This window comes from Varroa jacobsoni, unplaced genomic scaffold (genome assembly GCF_002532875.2).
Source record: "Varroa jacobsoni isolate VJ856 unplaced genomic scaffold, vjacob_1.0 scaffold_334, whole genome shotgun sequence".
Taxonomy (NCBI): Eukaryota; Metazoa; Arthropoda; class Arachnida; order Mesostigmata; family Varroidae; genus Varroa; species Varroa jacobsoni.
In genome coordinates, this window is record NW_019213236.1 from 39,176 (window position 1) to 63,767 (window position 24,592).

The 24,592-nt window shown below is 46.5% G+C and overlaps 1 protein-coding gene across 5 annotated transcripts in view; it reads right to left on the reverse strand.

The window, feature by feature from the left end:
* LOC111259462 (ELAV-like protein 1) overlaps positions 1–24,592 on the reverse strand; it is a 276,667-nt gene that overhangs the window by 38,389 nt on the left and 213,686 nt on the right. The window lies entirely within an intron of this gene.

Below are 24,592 nucleotides of genomic sequence, written 5' to 3' on the forward strand. Positions count from 1 at the left end.
TGTGTAACATTGTTTGTACTCTACAGCAGTAGACCTGCTAACAACTCTCCGAGCTTTCTTAGTGTCTATTGTAGATTATCTTCGTGCCAAATTTCTTCAAATACCTCCCATTTGTTTCCCTCCTCTATACCAATACTACGTTAAAACCCGGATCTCCGCATTTTTTTAGAAATAACTATTTATAAATGAACCGAGTCCTTCCTCTCATCGATGCCTTAATTTTGCGCCCCTCCACCGAACCTAATAGAACTCTGAATGACCTTACAGGAAGACAGCAGGAAGCTGGTGCATCTGTTTTCGATATCTAGTCGCTGATAAACCTTCAAGTAAATCAGCGCGTCGATCATTATCAGGCCTCGACTCCAGAGTTAACCAAATAAAAAGGACAGGAAAAAACTATAGCATCCAGCAATCGGATTGAGACTCTCTCCTAAACGTTCGTTGATGCGAACGTACTCCACCAAGCAGTTTGAAACGGGCGTCCGTCGAATTTTCTACTCATTCTTTGTTCATTTACTCCCTCTTTCATCGCCTCAGTCGCTCCATAGGCGGAACGAAACAGGACGATGCTCTTTGATGAAATGGCCGTTAGCAACGACAAGGGAGACAACAAACATATCAACTTCACCGCTTAGGGGTATCGACATCGTCAAACGAGGAAGGCAAAAAATGAAGTAGATGACGCCCATGACGTTGACATAGGTCAGGGATACAGTGGATGGTAACAGAAAGAATAGTTTGTCTAAGACAAGAAGCAGGGCTGGGGACGGTAATGAAAAAATCTAATAGCGACTCACATTAATGCAACTGTTGATTTGAAGGGCAATGCTCTGTCAGTACGGTAATGCCAGCGAAGCTGTCAAGCCATAAGACCAAACGACAGAAACATGACCGACCCAGGATTTCAAAAGGGGTATATATTTCGTACGGAACAATCCTTTTCCCTCGGCCGGGACACCAATTGAAATTTGTGTTCGGGGAAAACCACTAGACTCAAAGTTAGCACTTGTGGAGAAGGCCGAACAGAAGCCTGTTAGCAAGGTTAGTTCACCATAGTATAATAGTTCAACAAACGGTAGACAAATGTAGCGGTAGCAATGGTTTCGAAAGATTGCGCCACCGACTATTGGCTGATATCATGCCACAGAGACGAAAAGAAGCAGAGTATTGGACGAGAAATAGTCCAGGAAACAGGACAGACAACTTTATCTTGCCAAGTGATTTGTTGATCAGATTGCATTTGTATATGTATGCTCATGCGTTTCTCCTTGACGAAAAAGCTAGCTGTTCATTGAACCGGGCGAGCAAAAATACTAGAGTCTAAATTTGCTAGCAGAGCTCACAAGCATTACAACAAGACCTCGAAACCCGTTTTTATCAAGCACAACGTCTATTGGGTTGATGTTAACGGTCTTTGCAATTCAGAGCTTTCGGTACATTCTTCTCCGCACATCCTAGAGGGAGATCAAACAATTGTTGTTTCTTCGGCTTAACGAGATTTGAAATTGACAACACAAAACTGTTGTTACTCAGGTGTTCTTTCTCCAAACAAAATATTCCCTTGGAGGCTGGAGCGGGTCAGGCAAAGACTTATATTTATATGAGTCTTTGTTGGACATGACGTTACTACTAGCCGCAAGCCATCCCTAAAACCTAAACTCTTTCAGTAGTCTTTGACCGTAAGCTACTTTTGCCAGCACGAATGTTTCCCGTATTGTATCTACACTCAGGAGCTAGCTGTGAAAGCTTTTCATCTAGCTAAGATTGGTCTGATAAGGAGACTGATCTTGAATTTATTGAGTATTTGTTTAAGCTCGGTTAATATCTGGTCTGGTAACCCATAGCAAAGTAGGGTGCTTCCACACCATATTTACCTATCTAATGTTAGCGCTGGTGAAAGCAGGATATAGACCAAGGAAAGTGCAATCTTAATGGCACTAGCAAAACGTAGCGAGTTCTTGAGAATGGTCCCTTCAATCCATCTCGGTCCACCCTCTTTCCGTTAGCTAGCGCTGTTTCTGATCACTGCTGGTAGGTTTATCCGACGTCAGTAGAATGATTGAGTAGTAGTCTAGCTTATATACAACCACCTCAGCTTGTGTATACTAACACGTGCATAGCCGTGGATGACATCTGGTCTTCAAGCTTCATTCCCATCTTTTTGATTTTGGATGAACTTCAATTCGTCGTTCTGTCAGTTTGTCCGGTGGCAAAGCCGGTGATTAGCCATAGAAAAGACCAAACAGAATTATCTGACTGGTCCCTTTTGGGCTCATTACGGTGTTCTGAAAACCAGGGAAGAGAGTGGAAGGGACCAGCCATTTCGGAGTAGAAGGCAGCCCATCTCTCCATCTGTTTTGACTGGACTATATTTTCTGAGTTTGCTTTACCTCCGGGCCCTCTTGATTTCACCGTTACTTACACGTTGGCTGTTTCTTTAATCTCTGCTATGAAGAAGACAGTAGATTTGCATCTTCAATACGTAGACATAGCCGGATATTTTTTGAACGCTCTACGGTGAGTATTTCTGGCCATTTGCATGGGCAGCCAGCCCAGGCTCTGACGTCCTTATAACCGCATAAAACGTCGAGCTGACAGACAAAGTGGAAATACACAAACCACACCCTTGATATTGCAGATAATAGTAATTGTAAAATTCACTACGGCACGGTAGTCCTCTCTCCTCAGTTCTTGTCTCTTCCACAGTTGCAAAATAAACCAGAATCTTGCCAAGATTATCGACTCCCTAGAGCCATCCTTCGTTTTAGTAGTTATAAACGATACCGACTACTCTTCATAGTTGCTTCACACTTAGATTGGTCTTGATCAAGTGTTTTACTGTCGATGCTGGTCAGTTCACACCTGTCTGTAAAATTCCATATATATATATATATATATATATATATACAGTGCCTTTCGAGACGCTTATTGTGTTTACTACTGGTAGCCGACGCGATACTGTTGACGTTTTGTTTTATCTATAAACGCAAATACACTTTCGCGGTTTTCGTGCATAGTTGCACTACCTTCCTGTTGTGAGAAGCGCATAGGACAAGGCTCAGACCCTGCTCGTATTATTTTTATACTTGCGGAATATATAACTGCGTCCTTAAACTGCTGCTTTCACTTTGTGCCTTGCGGACCGCGGGCAGCATTCTACAGGTGCGCTAAATGCGTTGTCGGTACAAGATAAGGAACTAGATCGGTGTCCAAGTGTGCAATAAGGAGTTTGCCTGTATACAAGGAGGAGGGTGTCATTGTTGCTGTCTAGTGGCTGCATCCTGCCGTTTTCGAAGTAGAACCAAAATATGGCCTTTTCGGAATGCAGAGAAGGCGACGCGAGTTTAGATTGAAGAGCTGAGCGAGGCCGTGAAAAATGTCGACGCCCTGTTAGCGGCCTCTGTCGTGATCGCCGCGTTTACTAGTTTCGCTTAGTTAGAAAAAGCTTAAATTAGAAAACCTTATTTTGGTCAAGCGAGGCGTGTCCTTTTTTCTGTTATTATTTTTTCGCATAGCCCTCCAAGTAGCGTCGTTTAGTTTTTTTGCGTTTCAGGATCCCTCTTTCGGTGTTTATCCACTTTGGACCTATCCTGTTTACAATCGCTACTACTACTATCGCCACGTATCCCCGCGGGCTCAAATACACGAGTCCAGGTAGCTGCCCAACGTTAATGGGCATACTGAGGTTTGATCTTCCTTACATCCAGTTGTGTCAGTTAAGGGTGACAGACTGCGACCAACCTTTTCTTACGCTCATAAGACAGTCGTTTCTTCATTGTGCTTCAGGTTCTTTGATCTTGCTCCTCGGCCTACAACCCCTACATCTCACGATCCAACAACTTACCAACTAGCCGGCTGGCCATCCGCTGGTCGTCCGCCGTGCGTGCCTTCACCTATTTGATCGCCAAGGTTCAGCGGGTGGCCCTTAGTACAGCTCCTGTGTCAACTAGTTCTCATTGGTTAGTGGGCTCCAGCTCTATGCCAGCGTCGTAGCAGCACCGGGCGCAGAAGAACAAAAAGTGTATCCGAGACTAAAATGACCCATTAATATCATTAGTCATTGTACTGCCATTTTTTCCGACTGTTGTTTCTATTCCTTCGTCACCGACACGCAGTGGAACTATAGAGTGCGCGATTGGATCTAGCGTTCCAAATTCAAGACGAGTCTTCAAATAAGCTTAGCTCTCTATGTCTCCAAATAGCATAACTTTTCGCCATTGGCGACTAGCATATAGAGGTTAACTGAATTTTAGACTCGTGATCTCTATCTTCTTCAATCCACCAGCTAGATTGCGGAAAATTTCCTTTCTTATATTTTATCATCGCAGTTACGTGGATGGATGCAGCTCACTTCACACGACTGGTGGGAGCTAAAAACTTGAAACGTGGGTCTTTTACAAGAAGAATACAGATGAATAAAGAAGATGACCACGTACTGTCAACTGTATCTAGCAACACCTTTGTGGGCCTCTCTTTACTAGGGCTCTGCCTGTCATTGCTAAGCGACTTTGCAGCTTATGAAGTCCCTGAAGTTCCCTGCTACTCGCCACCGTTTCTGTCCACACAGGCCACTATCTATGGATGCCGTAAGCTCACTTTTCTGTTTGGCCTAGCACCGCAGTACTCCAATGTTTTCGCCACAGCTCAGCCGCCATTTTCTAGCTCCATCTGGGCTCTATAGGGTGCGCCTGTTTTGACCAGTATAGCACGTCTGTATGCGGTGTGGTGCGCCATTCTTATTGATGCCACCAGCAGAAACCGAGAAGGTAGATAAGAAACCTAGGTGGATAAAGCGTAACGCAAAAAGAAGACCGGAAGTTCACTTTGTCAAACGACATCGCAACCATCAACGTGGCTGCTACTGTTGCCACCAATGAATGCTTAGTAAGGGCAAGCAGACTGCTGTTACTACTGTTGCTGACAGCAAGTGACGCTATTGCACCAACAGCAGTTCATATGACCCACCCAAGTTCTTTTTACTTTGAGTAGGGGCGATATCTAGAGGCAACTAAATTACTTGGGATCACTTCAGGCCCGACGTAGTCATGTCTGCAACCGTTAGTACCAGTTTGAGCTGTGCAGTTACTACGGACGGAAAAACCGCCTCTTAAACACGTCTCTGCTGTGTTAAAGGCTAAAACGTCGGATAGAGCTAAATGGAGTCTGTCAAGAGAGCATAAACTGCCGCGATCCGGAGGCGCTTGACCAATACGACCGAGCACGCCTAAATTGTGCTTCTACAGCAGGTAGAGTAAATCTTAGTATGGTGCATTACGTACACTACATAGATACTGTGGTCACAAAAAGGAAACCACTGTCTGCCGAAAACGATAAAGTCCCTTTAGATTTCTTCCCACCTTGCGATTAGCATTATCTCGTCGTACAAGGCGACGCCGTTCAGAGAACACACGGGGATAGTTCAGTGCACCATCAACTCAGCCTTGCGCCTTTTTTATTCTACCCCCACCGCCCCCCTCTAGAATTTGTGTAGTTCTAACGATGCTTTCATCCGCTTAACTTCGCCCTAATCCGCTCGCGGGTCGCACACTATATTTTCTATGCGTCTGTGCAATTTTGCGTAGAGTAGGGGGAATGGCTAGCCTATTCACACTTTTTTTCCATCGTTTGTCTCGTCTGGCTAGTCACATACGAGAAAATACAGCCCTCTGCCGTTGCAGAGTCATGCAAACAGGCAGCGTAGCGACGTCTTTAGCTAATCATTGCCAAACTGTCTCGCTGTATCACCAATGGCCTGCCCGACTGAAGACGACACAGTGCCTGCTGGCGTGTCCATATTTCGTCGTTCTTTGCCCGCATCTTATGAGATGCATGTGTGTTGCAGAAAGCCCCTGAAGAACAAACATGTTCATAATGAGTGTGACCCTTTCATGTATCTAAGGCCTGGGCTAAATGGGGTGCAGGGCTAAGTGCTTCAATTCGCCTTTGAAAGAGACTAAGCAAAAAAAAAAAGAAAAAGAGATGGATCAATTAAATTCTCATTCATATATACCAGCGGCCACGCGGGACTGTAGGGTCAGTTTGCAATTCAACTAGTGCCGACCAAGTTATGTACCAAGAGACGTTCAGTCTAGGCAATCTGGCCTTTGTATATGTTATGGCTGCTCGTACCGGCTCGCCGCCTGCATCCGTTTAGTCGGATCGGTTTGAACGGAAAGATAGATCTGTGCACAACTGTGTTCTGAGCATTAAAAGGAAAGGGATAATTATTTTTAGTGGACGCAGACAACCCGACGGGCGATTGATCGCGGCTAGAATATATAAGCATGCTTCCGCACAAACGCACGTTAGGTTATACTTTCTACTTAGAAGAAGACACACTGTGGCCATGTCAACAAATCATCATATCGAGTCAACAAATCAACTTCGGCAGATATCCGGACTGGCGACTGCGAACTTTGTGCAACTGGCTAGCACTTACCACGTGCATGACTGATCATGATATTAGCCACAGTGGTGCCTTCACCAAGCTCTTCGTAGGAGACTTAATCCGTACACTCGCCGCTAAGATGGCGGATTCGACATATCGTTTTGTTTCTCTAGGATCCATTTGAAAAGGAACGCCCAAGTACTTTTGGCTTTCCGACGCCGCGTAGCCGAATAGCTACTGCTGCTATCTGCTCCCATTCATAGGCCGTAGTCATCAGTGTTTAAATCGCCACTACGGTGCTTACCACTACTTCAGCAAAGTGCCTATTTTGCCCCGATGACCGCCGTTGTTTCTCCTTCCTTCACTATCGCCGTAGAAGGGGTGTAGATCAGACGGACAGCCCAAGTTGTACCGTTTTTTTTGCTTATAACGGTACCTTTACAGCTGTCGCCGCCCTCGCAGGCTATAGTAGGAGAATTACGCAACTCCACCAAGGCCCACCTTTTGTGTCCCGCACAAATACTGTGTTCAGGCGATGCAATGAAAGGACAGTATCCCTGCTTACTTCACTTCAACGGCACTCCGAATTTACTCGCGACCAGAGAAATGCAGACGATTAGGACGGACAGCAAAAACGCGTTTATCTGCGAGCAGCAGCGCCAGCAACGAATAGACAATGCACATAGTTATCACGGTTACCGGCATCGTACGTGCTCTCAATTTTTTTTTCGATCGCTCCTGCTGGTCCCTACTGGGTTAACTCGCTTGGCTCAGCGTAGTCCTAGTACTACCTAGATTGAGGACAAATCCTCCAAAGCTTGCTTGCTTGACTGATCTGCAAGGAACTTCCCGCTAGTAAGGGCGGTGTCCGTAATTAGTCCGCGTACTAGTAGCCTGTGATTCATTCGAATTACGTCCTTTATCACCCTTCCTTAGTCCCACGTGGGGACCTTGTGCTTCGCACTCGTCAGTCGACTTTGGCTATGAGCCACTCGGAGAAACCCTTTAGCAGGCAAACTGTACGAGTCCTGCAACTACTACTATTTCTGTTTGCAATTCTGTTTTGAAGCAATCACTTGACGCTCTTTCGTGCTCGGTCGCCTTTTTTCTCAAAAGGAGTTATCTGAGTCATTAGACCAAACTGAACTAAGCCAAGCCGAGCTCAAGCTTCATTTTTTGGCGCCCTATCCCGGAGCCCGATCAACGCGGCAGCTCTCGCCACCAGGCGACATCAACGCGCTGGTGTCCTCTCTTAGCGTGAAGCAATGCCAGCAATAAACAGACAGCGAGGCCTATTCGAAATCCCCGGAGCCACCGGGAGCTAACGAAGTTCTCGCTAGCCGTCGAAGCGAGTTCTTGCAAGGCCTTCTCGCCCCCTTGAATATAGTTGTCGGCCATTCCTACCGGGTGATGCACATTTCGGACCGCCTTCGCTGATCCACGTAGTCACTTGCTCGCATCCTTTCCGTTTACTAAAACTCTCACAAAGAGTAGTAGCGTTGGATCAGATCGAGTAAAGGCGCCCCCTACAGGCCCACTTTCGGTGGGCACATTTAAACTGACGCCGGCTGTAAGCAGACGAAGGCGAACAAGACCATGTTGCTTTTCGCGCATAGTTTTCATGGATGGTTTCGTGACTAAGCCACGACCACTGGCCATTGGCTTATGCGTCTATACTTGGGCAGCGTAGGTTGCTATATGTTACAAAAATGTTAATCCTTCGGTTATAATGGAGGCACTATTAGTACTAGTCGTTATCGTGGTAGTAGTTGCAGCAAGAATCGAATCAAAATCTTCCGGAACCATGCGGAGAGGTGGCGGCAGATTTGAAAAGCAAGAAAGAAAAGTCCAATGGAAATCCATGTATCCACAAAACGAGCACGATAGTTTAAATGCGATGTTATCTTTCCAATAAAAAAGACGAGGAACTCGTAGAACTCGAGATAGTTACTGCTCTCAAAATAATACAGTTACAGTCGGGAAAACCGGGTAGCTAATGTTCTCCCACAAGCTAGAATACTGTTACGGCAACGAGTAATAATAAAACGAAAGCCAGTTCTCAAGGAATTAAGCTCTGTTCACATAGGGTATTACCAAACTGCTATTAAATAAGCGCTCGTTCTTTAGCCTTTTTGTGTCTGCAACAGAAAAATCTTACAATAAGCCTAGCAGAGCACTTCCAACGCTACAATCCGTTTTCATCACGTCAACTATTATATGAAGGCGGTGCTTGATACAGGAATTTGTGCACTTATGAATGTTCATTTAGATAATTAGTTATTGTGATACCAGGATGGCAAAGGACATACAGTGTCGTTTCGGTACAGGAGTAGTGCTTCAGCGAGTCGCCCCCGTCGCTAACGCCACCCAACGCATCCGTCAGTAATCGCGGCACCGCCATCCACAGCTTATACCCAAGCTATGCTGGTTGTAGCCTTAGTTGCGCAGCGTTTCTAGTGACTGCTCGGCGTATCCAGTCGATATCAGCCACTGAGTAATGCCACCGTCGTTGCCGCAGCTGCCGCCGCCTTCGTCGTCTGCCCCAGCTCCTGGGCCCCGGCTGAGCAAGCGCCGCCAAGGCGCACGCTGGTCTCTGAGATCACCATTTACACACCAGTGTCACTATTGCAGCAGCAGGAGCTTAGAGCGCATCATCCATGATGGTTAGATTTATTATGCGACTAGTCGGCTATGCGGAACTACGCCCACTAGTACGTGTGACTCTCTGGCACAGAACTGGGGCAAACTCTTGGCGCTCCAACAGTCCATCCATTCATTCACTCGTCGGGCGGACTCATACACGGACCGGAGCGTCCCCCGTCACCGTTGCAGTCGTAGTCGTCCTTGTGTATGTAATATACATCCAGTATAATGCTCCCCGCGGGACTGTCTCATTGCAGACGAATACAAACTATACTACGTTCTCATTCTCATGGACGTCCAGTATTTGCTAAAGGCTGTTGTTAGACGAGCTCGTTCATTTGGTTCCACAGGCGAAGTCCAGCCTAAGCATTCCGGACGAAGCGAAAGGCATTATCATGTCCCCTGCGTCGTTTCGCAGTCTCTGTTGTCTTGCGTCGCGCCTAGTTTGTCTGCCTGTTTCAAGTGCCAGCTGGGGGAAAATATGGGTTGATGGTGTTGTTCAATCGTAGCACTAGCCCCTGTACCGTTCGGCTCTGTTCCGGGACAGCTCCAACGGGCAGCAAAGTTCTACACCGCGTTCTATCATTCGTAACAAGGACAAACATTCCGAAGTTTCGAACTTCTCTCTCTCTCTTCTTTCATCTCTGGTTGTTTAATGATGATGCCCAGCGCCCCCATCTGACTTCAGGATGATAATAACGATAGCAGTGTATGAATATAATGGATAGTATATTTTTAGCGACTTTCGAGATTGAAACACAAATAGTGTAATTCTACATTTCTAAAAGTTGTCTGCTTACGCAGTCAGAAGAGCTTATCTGTTCATGTGCCGTCAACAAGTGAAAATGCATTTAATTACGGTTAAATTGAGAGGGCATCATGTCGAGTATTATTATACCTCGCAGTTCAGCGAAATGTCCTGCATGTGTATATATATATATAAATGTTTTTACCAGACAGGTAACAAATCCTTTATATCTACGGCGATTGTGGTGTAATAGCGAAAATGCCCTTTAAGTCAAACAAATAGCGGCTGATACCTCGTTGTCGAGCCATATTCGCTCAGTTGCAGTTTTTTATGCAATAAATTTCTGCGTACTACTAGATAGCTATTATTGATGCTTCGCCAACAAAATGCTGCGTTTGTCGATAAGAAGGGGCAGCTCCGGTATTCGGCCATTCGCTGTGAGAGTTGTCGTACTAAGACAACAATGGGACGTTACCGCAGCTCATATTCGCAGTAGGAAGATGGCCGCTTGTCAACTACCAAGAGCTCACAGAACATGGAGCACTCCCAACTGGAAATTTTTGCTTTTTCTTGGGCTGGCCTGCCAGCGACTTACCTTCCTTCACTTGCTTGAGAGATTTCACGCCTCCGCGCATCCCATATACGATAGACATAACGCCCAGGTAGTGCTGTAAAGATGCTAGGAGACTCCATCACCGAACCATGAGCGGAATAGTCCGGGCCTACGTTTGGCCTGTTCAACTGCCTTTCGTTCTCCTTACAGCCTGCTATTTTGCCATTGGCGATATGTCATTCTCTTAGCGCTTCTCTTGGCCCACCAACCCCCTATGCGTTTAGTCCAAAGAACTCTACCAACTTTAGCGTTGCTCAACCAGACAACCTCTTTTATATTACTACTACAATTCACTTCTGATCTATAATTTCCCGGATGGTGATCTTCGACAAGGACGATGATAACACGAGACGATGAAAAAGTCGAGAAAAGAAAAACGGTCTTTTTTAAGGAGGCAAAGATAAGAGAAGATGTCTCTTCGTTTGTACCCGTCACAGCCAGCCCCTTTGGCCCGCAACCACAACGAAAAGTGTACAGACTCGCCTTGATCTCTCGGATCGCCGTTCCATAATAACTGTGCAGTTCTTTGTGTTCTACGGCAGTTCTGGCCCATTCGATCGGCCAGAAGGATCTCTTAGGCGCTGACAAATAACGTGTTTTCGATCGGCTCTGTTTGATGGCACCGACTGTATAAGTCCCCTTATAGCTATTTCCCGTAATAAGTAGGCAAGTACCCGTTATAGTCCTCTTTGTCTTTTCCTCCTTTTTGGCAATGCGCTGCTCGTTGTTCGGTTCATTTGTGTGTATATGCTCGCTTCGAAGACTGTGTCACAACTTCGCATGTGCTAGGTCTGCTTTACAGCAGTAGTAAGAATATCATAAGCGGCAGCAGCGTGCACGAGACAGCGCGCGCGCGCCAGCGGTCGGCTACCACATACGCCAGTTGGCTGGCCGACCCCTACAATGATGTTAGGTAACAGAGAGGTGGACCTTATCATTCTCTTTTCTAGAATACGAGCGTCGCCCAAGAAACTGTGTACCGCCCATCACCTAACGCAAAGTGTTTGTTCTCCTGCATGCAGCGACAGCAGATTTTTTGGGGCGGCGAGAAAACGGCCGGCCTTTATTCTTTCGTCGACTGGCTTTTCTCGTTGTTCAAAAATGCATGCAATTTCTCAACAAAGAGCAGCTAGTAGCCAGTGACAGCGGCTAGACCAGCGAGGCTATGCCATTTAATAGCGAATAGAGCAAATAAAGGACTTCTACCGCTTCCTTCACCCTACATCTCCACATTTCAGGGCCGCCGCCTCCTTCCATACCACTTAGTTTAGTTCAGCCCAGTTCGACTTTCAACGAGACTAAGCCCTATGGCAAGGCCTGGCCAGGCCTGCCCCCCGAAGTTCACGTCTTGCTTTCGCCGTCGTCGGGAGAAATCTCCCGCTCCTAGATGCCCTCATTACTCATACTGGCACCTTCACCGCTGCAAAACAAGCGCCTGCCAACTTTCTCCTCTCCCATATCCTATCTTTGTCCCACCGTTCGACAGTCTGCCCATTTGCTTGCATACTTCTTCACGTACGGTTTGGGCCACCTTCCGCGGATCTACTATAACTGGTTAGGCTTTTCCCCTGGCTCTACTGCACTATCGGGAGTGCGATATAGCTCACTCCACCTTCACGATGCTACGATAATGCCATCGTGCGAAAGACTGCTGCTGCTACTGCCAATACACTGCCACGAAGAAGGCGACCCTTCTGTCTTTCTCTCTATACTATATACTCTTCATAACCTGCTAGGAGGCCTACGAAAATACACGTAAATAGCGTCTTTGAGGTTGCGTAAAGCCACCAGGGCCACCGAAATCAGCCAGCAAGTCAAGTGGGTGGTTTGTGCGTGGCAAGAGATAAATCAGATGCCGCATGCCCTCGCAAAAGAAGGTGGCAGCGGTGATGGCAGTAGCGAGACAACGAAAGGGGAATGTTAACGCTTTCAGCTGATCAATGACGGTACCCCGCCTGTGCGTCTCCCTTTGAGCCCGAAGATCTTGGGTGGTTGGCAAGGACGGCAAGCGTTCCCGATGAGCTAACAAACACTGCCTAGAAACTCTAACTGCGTCTTCCGAGCTCGAACGGAGCGCAAGCTTCATGTGTATGAACTTACGCGACGCGCGGAAGCTTGAATAAATGCGTATGGAAAAGGTCAGGGGCTGGGAAAGAAGGAAATTACTGTTCAGTATAGCAACGCCTCCACCGATGCAGCTCGTGGAAGAATATGGGATGCAGGCCTAAAGGACTAGCAGCGGACCGGTGGACCAGGACTGGACGCTGGCTAACTGGAAAGCAGTTGCTCATAGCGGAAAAGAACGTAGTGGCGGAGGCATTGGCACAGATGACCATATAATTTTCGTTGGCAAGGTCTGGTTAGGCCTGTTTGAATCTTGCTTCATAGGCTTTGCTAGAGAAACATGTGGCCCATAGAGCAGGCTTTTTTGACTTTCAACCAGCTTTACCATGTTTAAGTTCCGGCTCTCGCCCTTTATCTTATCTTTTTTACCTTACTGGCTGCTTTCATGCACGTATCGCAATCTCTCGGTAGTCCTCGCATTCTCGTTGCTCTCCACTTTTCTTTTTCTGCTTTTGCTGCTCATCGTTGTCGTAATCATCGGTCTTAAATGCAGCCGACTGAACTCTAAAGCTTCCGTATGGGTTGACTTTTTTACTCAAAATTTCCTCTTTCACGGACGTGGAGTAATTCCCTAGCTCAGCCTCCAAGTAGGTCTAGCACTGCTACTATCTCAACCACATTAGATCATAGTAGGCTGTCCCTTTTACGTCTGTTTGTCCGCTTGCTTTATCGATTTCCGAGATCAATTCTTGACGGGGTAAGATTGTATGAGAGGCGAGGGGCAATGATGGAATTATTCCCTGACATTGGTCCACAGTTCGACGTCCGCATTACCTACACAGACACTGAATATGCTGTAGGTTCACCAATGTAATTCTTAGTAACTTCAGGCCTGTCCTTCTCATTCAGATTTGTGAACTCAGGCAGTAGAACTCACAAAATCGTACTATACCAGTTGTAGCAGTGAATGACTCAGTCGAAAAATCAGAAAAAAAATTGAACGAATCCAGTACGCAAAAGGGCCAGTACGCTTAGAGCGACGTAAGGGCCTTTATTTACTAAGTTCGGCCTACAAGATGTTTGTTGCTTCCGCTACGACAATCGACGACCAAGCCGTACAATTTAGCTAGGTAACCGGGGTTTGCTAGAGTACATTAAAGAACCCATTACCAGACTGACTGCAATCGTTGGAGAAATAAACAAAAAGTGGCGACGCGGCGCTCCCGAACGACTGATGATAAAAACGAGATAAAATTGGCGTTATCTGAGGCATTGTTATTAGCAACCATGCGCAACAACGCCATAACTACAATTAGCCATATTAATTCTTGTTGCCCTACCGCTGTCAATCATTCCATAAATTCATTCATTCCTGCCTTAGATGCCTCGGATGCTCGACCCGTATCAGCCCGAATTCGTTCATCAAATACCTCGAAACGCAGCTCTGTTTTGATAAATGAATCGATAGTAGCTGTCGTGTTCAGAAAAAAAGCTAGGTGCTAGACTGTTCCATATAAATTCATTATATAACCACACTGCGCTCTCGTCGAAATCTCTGTATCTCACACTATTCTATTATGGGCCAGTGTGGGATTTTATCACGTAACTTTATCTAAAATTTATTAGAAACTTTGGAGTTTTGGTTACGACAGAGCTGAGCTGAAACTAGATACCGGCACTTGAACGAAACGGTGCTTAGGTATCGTAGGCAGAATAACAAGAAATGGATATGATATCAAAACATGGGCAGAGAAGACATTTAGAAACCCCCACACGAAGCGAGTTTGGCAAGCAAACAGAAATTCTTACCCGTAGATACCATGTGTTACTTCATGCTGTGGCCGGTGCTTTTTGTCCGACCGGCGGGTCAATTCGTTTCGTCTCTCCGCTTCTCTCGCACCCTCTACACACCTCGTTCTTGCAATAAAACAACTCCAACGACCCGCTCCGACAGTGGGACCTCGCTGGGGTGATTTCCGATGTTTTCGATAGTTACCTCAGCGTGAGCAAATATTTTATTCCTGTCAGAATACATCCTCCTGCTCAAACCTCCAGGTGGTTACAAAGAAACCGGCAATAAGGGCAGAGTTTTGCGAAGGAAGTACCATCCCGATGGCTACGCCCTCACTGCCCCCAAAAGCTACGGACTCACTTTGGGTTTGCTGCTGCGATCGGTTGTTCTATGCCTCTTTTTACATAGGCTAACAGATATCCTTCCCTCATGCTTGGTCTACTCAGCTTCCGATAGCCTACCTATCCTGATTTCGTCAGTTCGTCTCTCATTCTGTCCCTGTCGATGGTTATCGGTGGCCCGACCGCTATCGTCTATTATAGCATAGAAGATCGACGCACTGTCGCGCCCGTTGTGGTCATCGTGCTGCTTCGACTGCTACTATCAGCGGCCCAACAGTCGATGCCCCTAAGCCTGTTCACTGGAGAAAGAGGGAGCAATTCTTATCACCTCTATAGGCTGTTCTTCTACGTCAGCGGCATCCCTGACAGCATTTGGCCCGGTTGGGCCTGGATCGCTTGATTTCGCCTCCGGACGCATCATTAGACCTGCCAGAGCCTGAAGAGAGGGGTCTTCGCTTGTTTATGTCCTACCGCCATAATCACAGCAATGTCCCTGCTGCGTACAGCGCAGAGAGTACTCTGAGCGTGTTGCAAAAATTGATGTCGACGCGATCTCCTCAATTCACTCGCCAAATATTCGATGACCGCTCTCTTGCCTTCTGTTGCCGTCGCCACTGTTGTAGCCGACGCTGCAGTCTGCTTGTACTCCCCCACCCGTTTAGAACTGCCGGCTTCTTATAAGCCCGATTTCACCTCTTGATTCGCTACCAGCCAATTCCGCTCGCGGCAGCAGCATGGACAGGAAAAATTGCAGCGGCAGCAGGAATAGTCAGAACCGTACGCAGCCAGCCCTTCAGACAGCTTTTCAAACATCCACCTCGTATCTTGCAGTTGGTAAGCAGCAGCTTCAGCCGTGGCAAAGGCAACGGCAAACCAATAACATAAAGCAGAGCAATCGAATAAAATGCAATGAAAATGATCGATAGGCTCAAAGCCTTCTCGTTCACCCTATTGCATTTGCGGCACGTCCCAAAGCTCAACGCGATCGCAGAAGAATCTCAAAGCTGAACAGCGTCTCTTTTCCCCAGCAAATTACTTGCAATTCGCGTTACGCTTTTTGCTATTGCTTTTCTTTCGCACGTACACATCGCGCCACTGCTATGTCCGCCGTTGCTTGCGTATGCTGTACAACAACGGCAGTACTGTCCTCCCGGTTCGCATCTTCCATTGGTTGGCATCGTTGGGCTCCGCTACCCGCGGAATCCTCGCTCCACTGACTGCCCTTCGCATCTGCTTCCGATAATTCTCTAGTTGTGGCTTTTGCTGAAGCAGCCGTAAGCTCGGTGGAGGCGGGGCAGATCCAACTTGAAAGGCACATGGGAACGCGCTCGGCAACAATGCACAGCGCACTCCAGGATCATCAGCAGATCTACACAAATAAGGTGTCAGCGCGGCAACACCGCCGTCATCGGTCTCAACATCAGTGTTGGCCCTTTCGGCTTCCACAGCCTGTGTTCCCTGGGCCCTTGTGGTTGATTCATAGCAATGCTATACCCCTCAGCCAGCTGTCGGAGGTCTGTGTGTTCGTATAGATATTGTATGCGAGCAAAGAAGAGGCCAGAGATGGAAGGGCAACAAACTAACTGGATAGTGATAGTTTGCTAAAAGGCTAGTTAGACGAAAGCGAGTAAGCACCGAATGAGGAGTAGGTTAGACAAAGAACATAGAAAACTAGAGCAAAGAGGCAGTAAATACAGGAGAGACTAATGAAGACGCCGCAGGCCTGGTCATGCCGAGTGACTGCTATAGGGCTCATGAGGTCCAAACATATGTGCTGGGTATCAATGGAACATCGGACCGTGGAGCGTCGATTTTAACACCACAGTTTCAGGCGCTTCCCGGCTTTTCCTTCCTGCTAGTAGAAAAAAGACAGTATCTATCCCACACAATACACTAATATAATGACAGTTGGGCTTTGGTTGGAGCAGTTACGTGGTATAGTATGTGTCGTACCTTGTTTAGCAGACAGAACGAGTTGCATAAATTCCCCAAGAATAGTAGACAGTTGGAAATTAAACTACAGATGGAATGCGGAAAAGATACAAACTTGGATCGAGTAGCAATCTACAACGACCAAAAAACAAGTACGAAAGATACCGCTGGATACGAGAAACAAGGTTTTAGAATAATAATTAAAGGCTTTGACGTGTATGCTACGTAGGCGTGGAGCGTGTAACTGTGATTAGGGAACTGTTGGTGATGAGAACAAGGTCACTTTATATATACATAAAGCGACTTCGTTAGAAAGAATCAAGGTTAAGTTGGAGTGCCGTTGACCGAGATAAGATTAATATAATGACCCAAGTACAATTGATGAGGTAAAAGACAAACAAACGGCGATCAGTTTCCTCTGTCGTAATACGTGCAAAACGTAATTTAGGACGTGAAGACAGTGAAAGAAATTTGAAAGTATGTGGCTGCATCAGCAACAGTTTAGGCTAGTCTCTACATCGTGTTCTTTAGCGATCCCAACCCGTTTTCTCGGGTTAATGCTTGAACCTTCCACTGTCTTCCTGCCCTATTGCGAGGCAGCACTCGACAACTCTGGAACCGAGCACGATGGTGAGGATCTTGTATCATCTATGAAGACTCGCCGAAGTAATTGGCCGTGATAACGGCAGCAGCAATGGTTTTTCTGGCAGATACGATAATATTAGGTCCGACCACATATGACGGACCAACATATGGGAGGCCTCAGTCAGCCACCGCAGTAGCACCAGGTAGAAGTTACAAGGTCAGGAAGAGCTCACAGAAACAGAAAGGTTCATAGAACGTTTTAGCAGCTCCACACTACCCATGGCCCATGGAGATTTTCATGGTTGGAGAACGCGTAGTCACATATAATCTACCACTGTCCAAAAAACTACCAAAAAAAAAAATGGCACCAGCAAGAACCTAATGGCGGTAGGTGAACGCTGTAGCGGACGGCAACGGGAAAGCCACCGATTCGGTCTCTTTAATAAAAACGTGGTAAGAAACACACGTAGCAGACTTTCTACACTGATGAAAAGAAAAACTGACGCATAACGACAAAAACAGAGCAAATGATGCCCAATGGTCAGACTATCTTCATATATATACGCCTCGGTTTCAGTCTCTGTAGTGCAAGCGCTTTTGCTGGCGCCACTTTCTTTCTCGAAATATGCCCCTTTATACTCGAGTACCGTCTAGTTGCAGACGCCTTTTAAACAAGTATTTTCACGTCACTGGGATCTCTTGTTGGCGTCCTTGTTGTTATTTGCTCTCGCTTGTTATTTTGAGCACTAATAATAAACACGGAATAGCAACTGAAGCAATTATTAATATATATATATATTTATATATAGCACCTATAGCAAATACGTTAATAATAAATACTATGATATAGTACATCCTCCGCGACGAGTACTTGTTGTTCTCAGAGTAAGTTATTTTTATTCCAAGGCAGAGCAAGAGGTCCGATGACTGCTCTATGGGTGAAGGATACTAGCATTATTGAAGTCGAAATTTTTTCTAAACTGAACACATATCCCAAAGGAATTGGCACAAAATATCCAGTCACGTCTGTCGTTTTCGCTTCCTTTGTTGTTGCCGGTGACCAACTGACACCGATCTGATCTGTTATATGGTATTGGCATTGGACGCTCCCTTTAGAAAAGCCCCTGGGGCAATATCTAGTAGCGGTCGGTATTTTTGAATTGGTGAAGTACCACAGCTGTTTCATTTTTTCTGTTGCGCAGGAGCGGCAATGGCACGAGCAGCCATAAGTGTTAGTGGCAAAGTAAAAAATCCACATCGCCGTCTATTTCCTTTTTTCCCGGCTCACCCTCTTCGCCCAGTCCCCCTTTTTTTCTGTTCTAGTTTCATGCCGTCGCCGAAGAAGAAACTCGAGATCTGATCTTTGTTGCTGCTTCTATTCGGCTGCCCTTCCGCTTTTGCTCCCAAACGTTCGCAGTCCTTCACAAGCTCTCATCTTTATTTCCCTACATTGTTGCCCTGTTCCACAAGGACTACGGCCACTGGCATTCGACCATCCCCCTATATATATCTAACTTTCTCACTCTGTAGCCCTTTTCGCCTGAATACTTGCACAAGCAGCGCCCCCCTCAGCAGCAGAAACAGCAATAACAGGTTTTGTCCTCACTTAATACCCTTTTCTTTCTTCCATCTTCTGGCCCTCCGCTTGTTCTTTAGCAAACCAACTAACCAACTGGCGTGCCAGTCCGCTTTCTTTCGTTCATAAACTCGAAACGGAAATTGGCCAAATTCTATTCAAAGCGAAGGGAAGCCGCTCTATCTTTGCTGTACATCTAGCGCTAACGGCGGGCATGAGCTACGCACGAAGGCAAGGCAGGCAGGGACTGATGGCCGAGAGCTGGCTGTAGCTTAGCTATGCACGACTCAACTGGCCGGGGAGGGTGTTCGCGCCTCGAACGATTTAAGGGAAATAACAAACGAAACGAAGGCTTTGGAGGTAGGTAGGCAGGCAGGCAGGCAGGCAGGCAGGCAGGCGGCTCTGCCTTCTCTGAACCTGGTCAAAACCTACACGTATGGCCAAGGGAACCGACTGAAAAGCGCCGACAAACACCACCCGACGTTTGATTATATAACCTCCCGTTCGAAGCTACGGCCGCTTACCGCCTACATAGGTAGTTATAACGCCGATGACTCATGTCGTTTCCCCAACTTGCTTAGCACCCAGTCAATTTTCCACCATCCGCTTGCTCATACCATCATAGAGCAGCTCTTGCGTATGCAGTTGCTGCTGATACAGTCAAAGTACCGCCAGCCCCTAACCTAGACGAGACGATGTTTGTCACAAAAGCAACAGCGGTGGCAGCACCAGATGGCTATTGTAATCGTCCTAAAAATCATTAAAATTTAGAAGTATTTCTACAGAACAAAAGGACCACCATCAAATGAGTAGCTAGCGAAAAGCAGCCGAATTGCCTCTTTCTATTTTTCCTTCTTCGCGCGTTTCAGCGGTCGCGTTTCATACGTTAGAGCTATGCCCCGTAATACCATATTTCGCATCCTATGGTGACTAGGACAGAATACGATAATCGGAAACAGTCAGCTGTTATTGGCTTTTGTCGTTGCTGTTACCGTTATGCGGATGTAATGAGAATCAGTATTGCCAGGTTTGATCAACAGCGGGCCTTCCCCTAAGAGACGAGTCTGGAAACAGGTTGAACAAACGGTGGCAGCGGAAACGTTCGCTACGTTCGGTAACGAACGAATATATACAAAGTACACATTGACTGAAAATTGGTTAGTCACGAATAGCGGAGGCGACGCTTTAATTTAACGGCGTCCAAATACACCGAGCACAGTAATGCTAACACGAGAGCTAAGGACGACGCGGATTAAACAGTAAGAGAGAAACAGTAATCTAGTATCTATATTTAAACTGTCTCATCTCTTTCTTTTGTCTTTTCGTATTTAGCCCCTTGTTCATTACCCTCGGCTACTTGCCACAAAAGAAGCATTGAAGTTCATCTCATGTGTAGCTGGAAAGAGCCTGCGCAAAAAAGCAGTAGTTCACAATGCTAGGTAGGTTCACACAGCCATGGCAACATAATCTGTTGCTTTGGGGTTCAATCCAAGTGTATCTGCATTCATCGTTAGATGTCAGACACTAGCAGCAGTCGCCGCTCAAGCTGCCAGGCTAAAAGTGAGCGTAGAAATAGCTCTAAAAGCCCTCTTGATCGGAAACGGAACCTCAGACAAGCATAAAGGACTCAGCAGGCTGATTGGGCAAATCGATTGGGTGCTGAGGAGTAAGCGGACAGGGCGAATAGGTGGGAGAGCGGCAAATAATAGAAGTACGCAGATTGATGTCGCCTAGCCTCAGCCGTCGAGATCTAACAAAGGGATCTGATGAAGCGGCCGTTCTATTAGCTATTTCTGCTAGCCGCACTATACGAACGACGGGATTTCGGACGAACAGTCGCTGCTACTAGTTAATAAACGGGTCAGTCGCGACAACGTGGAGAACTCCGAGGGGTAAACTGGCAAGCAATTGCAGCAGTACTCTCTATACCGTCTCTTCAGACTGGCCTTTTCTTTAGTTCACGTGTTTTCTAGCGTTCGGCCAGGCGTCCAGTACAGTTTGAACATTCAGAGCATTCTCAGCAATTAGATCCCATTCGGTGCTCGATTCAAATATATGCTTTAACTACACATAGACAGAAGCGAGGGCTATGCAGAGCGTCCCGCAGCTGGGTGCATTCTCATGGTGGCTTCAAACTGAAGTTATACCTCATCTCCTATCGTTGCGTGAGTAGGAATCCACATATGGGCTGGAATATGGCTGCTAAACAGGCAATTGTGTTTCCCTGATCGAAACGGCAACGCAGTTGAATTCATTATAATATGAAACATGTAAAAGATAGAGACTACATATGAACATTTGGCCTTCGTACGTTTTCTTGCGACAACATTCTCGGTGTAGCACCACGATGCCTTTGGCCGTCTTTCGCAACGAGAAGTTGGTACAGCTAATCGCCATGTGTCGTCGCCACTGGAGCCGGCTAACGCGAACTATTGCCTAGCAAAACTATTTCCTTCTGCTTTGCCAGTTACCACTTGTGACTACTACAGATATGATCGCAGAAAGGGTAGCGACTACCCTAGCAGCCAAGTACCGTTTTACATTAATTTCGAAAAAAAAAAAAAAACAAATAGAAACAATCAATGGTCATCCATCCAGCCCGCCGCCGCCGCTTTACGCTAGTGACCTATACGTTTAGCTCCACTTAATGAGGCCGTGTGCCCGCAGATGTATAACATCCGACCTGTGCTAGAAAGATGATTATAATATTATTATATATACAAATACAATTGGTGGTCCTCATCGTCGCTTTCGTTGAAGCTGCTACTCTTCATGGTATAAATATCGTAGGTAATCAGCACTGAAACGAAATTATGACAGAAATAAAAACGACAGAGAGCAAAATGCAGAAGAAGCAGGAGAGATAATTTAATGGGACATAACCAGAAAGATTCACCGGTTTGCGATTTTTCGTCGATGGGACCATTTAGGTGAAGGGTAGCCAAAAGCCAAAGAAACAGAGCTAAGCAGCGAGATGGCAGGCAGAGACGCAGCACCTTATCGTTTAGCCCTTGGTTCCTGTGCCGCTCTGTCAACTTTTGTGTTTATCTTTAGGTGTTTGCCTGAGGCCTTACCGCCAGGTCGCGCAGGCTCATGTTCCTTCGTAGTTTCTGTGCCAAACTAGCCGTGCTTATTGGAAGGGGAGCATGCTGGCCTATGCGCTATGTCCTACCTGTGTCGTTCGCTTTATTTAACTTCATTCGCCGAGCCTGCTGGCGGAATATGGTATGTGTTCTCGTGTGGAAGAAAGGGGCCGGACCTGGTCCGCTAGTTACCTTTCTCGTTCTGATGGAACCGTTTACTAACAGCTCTTAGTTATCATCGATAGTACGGCTTTGCAGGCCTTAGTTTTTAAGAATTCTTCTGCTAGGAGACCACGAATATATGGATCTGCTTCAAAAGAAAGGATGTAATACATCAATTTTAACTGATAGTCTACTAAAGAAAGTTGCATATTTATATATCGAACATATATATATATATATAAGAACCAATTCTATCTTTTAGACAATATACAGTCCGTTGGGCACACTGGCGAATTATGATCTAAAATTTGTACTCCAGAAGGTCATTTCACCTCCAGAACAGAATACGTTTTTATAGCGGAGGTGACTGCGGTGATCATCTTTGCCACGGGTGGAAACTAAGGTTAGTGGTTCACCGTTGCTCAGTAACGAGAATTGCTGTCATAATCTTCTTGTGCTAAACTGAGCTCGAAAAGGAATAAACGTTCGTCTTGTGCATTTTGTGCTCGTTTCTTACACGTGGGATCGATGGGTACCACGCCAGCGAGTAGTTAGAGCATAATCAGCAAAGATGCACATACTGTGCTGCTTTCTTCTTCCCGAAGGAAAGACTTCACTCGATAACCGCCATTGTTGCCGTTACCGAAACGTGAGCAAGCGGATCATACAAACCATGGCGGCTTGGTTGAACGCGGACGGTGAGGGCTGTCATTGTCGATGTCGTCATACATAGGGAAGTGTTGTTTCTTCTTCGGGATGACGAACGTCGGGAATCAAAGGGCAAACAGGGACGAGGGACCAGGAGCAGACTCCTACAGCCTCGTAGAAGGTTGCTGATTGCATGCCATCACTGCTACGGTAGATTGGCTGAGCCAGTTCCAGCAATGGTCTCACGCCACGATGCTCTGGCACCTCAGACGGGGGCTCTTGTCGATAGTGAGTCGGCACTTGCCGTAATTGCTATCTCGCTGATCCCACTCAGTCAGCACTCTGGTTCCCCTGGCGGACTCTGCTTGACTATGACGATTATGACGTTCTGCGCCAACGGCTTGGGATCCTACCGAAAATTACTGATGGGTAATGCGGGTCGTGGGAGAGCTCGAGACCTAGCGATGATTCCTATTATTACTGAAGAGAACCTTTAGCCAAGTCAAGTAAGTGGGCCGGAGTAAGTACAAGGGAATAAACAGAACAGGTTCTACAGGCGTAGAGTTACTACATTATATATTAGGTAATATGTTAACTATGTAGTGAGCAAACGTTGAAGCTGGACTAAGACAAGAGGTAGCGGTGTGCATACCAACGGTCCGTTTTCAACATATATGAGCGTAAGGACGATGTATCTAAAATTTGATCTATCTTTCTGCTTGCAGCCAAATGCTGTATTTACAGCCGCTGCTAGGCCACATCTGATCCTTGTCCGCAGTTTCATATCCCACTTCCACCCTTTAACGTTGGCTTAAAACCGCTTATGCGTTCGATCAGTAAAAGGCGCATCTATTTTATATGTTTGTTTTGATACCTTCACCTGGTCCATATCGCTTCAATTATGAGGTGTTAGTATCATCATCATCATCATCATCATCATCATCATCACCAAACTTGTCCGCTCCACAAAGCAGTTACTTCGTCTCGCGGCACCTTGCAAACTCCTCGACATCCTGGGCCATCTTATTTCTTAAGAGTAAGAGGCAATATACAGTCACTTGGTCTTAGTTGCGACGACCTAATTATGTGATTGCTGACAGTAGACAATGAACGCCGCTATTTTTCGTGCGAAACTTACGATTCTAAGGGCAGGCCGCCTCAAACTATGGTTAGCGAAAGCAAACAAGACCTGCCTGGCGCAGGAACAAGCCCAGCATCCAGAGCGCGACAACAGAAGCAATGGCGACGATATTCTCTGGCGATGAAGAAGAATGGAGAATGAAAAGAGAAAGAACGAGTTCCTAACGAGCTCCGGGAGTTCCCATCGCACCGAAGTGCGTTTGCAAGGCGCGATTGCATTATCCAGTTCGGCTAGCTGCATCCTGCAGCATAGAGTAGACAGCAGATTAGACTTAGTTGGTCTGGCCTAAACAGTATTCGAGCAATCAGAATCAGCGGACGGGCCCCCAGTCAAAGGTGGTTAAGCTACATGCTTACATAGAAAGTGTTTACGCCGGATCTGCTTCCGCAGGAGTCTCGGACAATGCCGCAGCAGTTGCAATCAGCCTCTAGGCGGTTGTGGGTTTATTCCGAAACCGGTTTGTAGACTAGGCGCAATATGAGATAGGGGTAAATTGGAACACAGGAAGAAGCGAGGTCTCACATCGTTGCTATCATCCAACTACATTCAGCAAGCCACTGGCCTCATCATTGCTGATTCAATATCGTGAGCTTGTTATCGTAAAGATAGGCTACAAGGTGGGGTAGAAAGATAAAGCTGACAATACCAGTAGGATTACCCTATACCAGCACGACCTTTGCAAATGAAGACCTTTCTTGTGGTGCCAGTCATTCGAGTAGGGGAGTGGAAGCCTGCTACGTTTACGGTCCTTGCTAGGACCATTATGTAGCTTATGAGCTTTTGGCGAATCAATAACATAACCCAGTATTCAGCTTTCCAAAATTTACACATTAATGCCCATTTTACAGGTGTGGTTGAATTAAAGCATAATATTTA